This window comes from Tupaia chinensis, unplaced genomic scaffold, assembly GCF_000334495.1.
Source record: "Tupaia chinensis unplaced genomic scaffold, TupChi_1.0 Scaffold000494_1, whole genome shotgun sequence".
NCBI classification, from domain to species: Eukaryota; Metazoa; Chordata; class Mammalia; order Scandentia; family Tupaiidae; genus Tupaia; species Tupaia belangeri.
Genome location: NW_006160006.1, coordinates 2,994,369 through 2,997,022, shown reverse-complemented (window position 1 = coordinate 2,997,022; position 2,654 = coordinate 2,994,369). Strand labels below are relative to the sequence as shown.

Below are 2,654 nucleotides of genomic sequence, written 5' to 3'. Positions count from 1 at the left end.
CAGGAATGCAGAACCAAAATACCAAGCAAGAAGGCAACTGGGATTCACAGGAGTGGACGCATCTAGGCAACCTAAGCAAAAAGTGCAGCAAGGACTTCTCAATGAGAAAGCCTCCGCCTCCTTGGAATTTTACAGGATCTGGACCCTTAAGCAGCAAGGGTCTCCAGCAATGCCCTCCCAGGCTCCGCAGCAACTTCCTCACTCTGACCCTCCCACCCCCTGCAAAGAGTGTCCTAACCACTGGCTCCGCCACTTTCTTCCCTCTCCTGAGCTAAGGAGCAGGGATCCACTCTGAGAGCTCCTGTCTCAAGCTGAGGGTACATTGGCATTGGGAGGATTCATCGGGTGTGGTTTTTGATGGAGTGAATGACAGAGTCCCGATTGCGGACTCCACGCAACTGCGGGTAAAGCTAAAACTCGCCAGCAGGCAGAACTCCCTCCGGTGTGGATTCCAGTGACCATAGGTCTGTGGGCAGAGGCGTGAGGAGGGGCATCCTGGCGGTGAGGCCGATGCCAGGACACTGGTGGAGCTGTACTGGTCCAGGGGCAGCCACTTTGCAGTGAACACACGTGGCACACCTGATATGTCACTTCTAGGGTTAAGGGGCAGTGAGCCAGCCGGCAGGAGTGGCACATACTGGGCCTTGAGTGTGGATAGCAGACCTGCTGGAGTTGCGGCCCCGAGCTGAGCAGCCCTCTCCCACCCCCAGCTACCCTCAGACTTCCTCCCTATGCTTATCAGCCTCACCCATTCCACCCCTTCCCTACTGCCTGACTGGTAAACTTCATGTCCCGTCTGGGAAAGGGTAAGTCACTTCTGGGCCTCAGTCTCCCCCTCTGCAAAATGGGTATGAGGACATGGCAGGAAGTCTCCCGGATCCTGGTTAATTCATGCCAGGAGAGCCTGGGCTGAAAGGCATTTGTCTCCTTATGTAATGCAGTATTATATAATGCTAGATTGCACATCTATATGTGTAATTATATCTCTCTTTAGATACACACTGGCCCAATTAAGCCAGCACAACTCCCCGCGTAATCAGGCCTGTCTGGAGCGAGGCCCCCATCCCGGAGGCAGCACACTGAACACTGAGCTGCGATGCTCGCTCTGGGAAACTGACCCTCTGGTGTCACTGCTCGGCACGACCACTCACAGCTGCCCACGTCCCTTCTCCCTGCTCTTTCTCTCTCAGTGACGAGACTGCCTCACTACTGCCTCATGTCCCTCATGTCCCTTCCTCCCAACCAGGGTAACCTACGGCCTCCTACCACCCCACCCTGGGCATCCACCCCTCTCACTCCTCACCTGCAGTAATCCCAGAGTCACCAATACGCGCTTTCCTGACCCCTATCCCACAACGCCTGTCCCTTGCCCCCCCACCCCCCACCCCCGCCTCGATCCCGAAGCAGTCTCCTGCCCACTACTCTCCCAGCTCACTGTATTCAGTCCCGGCCAAAACTAGGTGTGCTCTGATTAGCTACAAACCTCACGGGCTCCCATTCCCACCCCCACACCCCTACACACACTTTGCACCGCTCAGAAAGGCCCCCTTTCCCTCCCCAAGCTGATAGGAGGCTTGTTCATCTGTAGCTGCCCTAGTCTGGTTGTCAAGGAAACAACAGAATCTCCCAGGGAGCCTGGTTGTCTCCTAGCAACCAATATCCCACATCCTGCATCTTACAAAACGCAAAAGGGAAGAAAATCCTGAAAATGAAGGTAAAAATGAAGGCGAATGGATAGGAACATCACAGCGAGAGAAGACAGGGTGGACACAGAGCTGAAGGAAGTGGCCCTGGGGTTGCTGACACTGTCACATGGGGAAGGTGGATCCAACGGAAAGCAAGGCCCCAGGGGAGGCGAATGGCCACCTTCACACCAACGGCAGCCCAGTCGAGCCTGGGGTAAGCCTGCCCAAACCACCGATGCCCGAACATCCACAAACGACGCCCAGAACCCCCACCAGTAGTCGCCAGAAAGCCGCTGCACAGACTGCAATGGAGTTGTCGTGAAACCTCCAGCAAAATGCCCAAATTCCTTTTTTTAAATAGACATTTTCACCACTCTGGATTTTTTTTCTCCTTGTACAGTACTCTACACACACACAAATACACAAATAGGAAAGGGGGAGGGGCACGACACGCCAAGGCAATCAAGCCATCTTCGTTTCCCTAGAAAACCCCGGAAAAGGTTATTCTCCCTCCCCTCGGAACCCAGCAGCGGCAGCAATCGCCAAGGGAGGAGCGGGAGGAGCGGGAGCCGAGACAGGGCAGGTAGGGCGCAGGAGGCAGCCGGAGAGCGAAGCGGCGCGTTGGCCAAGGCTGCTTGCACCCCGGCCATAGCAGAAATTAATCATTTACTTACACCACTACATGTGACGGGGTAATTGCTAGTGTAAGGACCACATCTCTTCCTGCTAAGCACGCTCATTTTAGTGAAATGTCTGGGTCACTCCGCGCGTGCAAGTTAGGACGATGCCGGCGCCGCCGCTGTGCTGCTGGGGCTCCGGGCCCGGACCGGGTCGCGTTGGATCAGAAACTCTGGCAGAGCAGCCCAGGCCGGACGGCGGGCCGGGAGCGGCCGCGCGCGCTGCACTGCAGCCACCGCCTCTTCCGGATCAGCATCTCCCCGCGCCCCGGGCGCCCCATGTCATGGAGGC

The 2,654-nt window shown here is 56.6% G+C and overlaps 1 protein-coding gene across 2 annotated transcripts in view; it reads right to left on the bottom strand.

The window, feature by feature from the left end:
• Nucleotides 1-2,654, bottom strand: part of RHOBTB2 (Rho related BTB domain containing 2) — a 27,093-nt gene that overhangs the window by 13,798 nt on the left and 10,641 nt on the right. Inside the window, exon 1 of one of the 2 annotated variants that reach the window (XM_006156467.3) lies at nucleotides 2,360-2,637. The exons of the other annotated variant lie outside the window; for it this stretch is intronic. The gene's annotated coding sequence lies outside the window, so the exon portion shown is untranslated. Of the gene's footprint in view, nucleotides 1-2,359; nucleotides 2,638-2,654 lie in introns of those variants that run through there. 2 annotated transcript variants of the gene reach the window in all.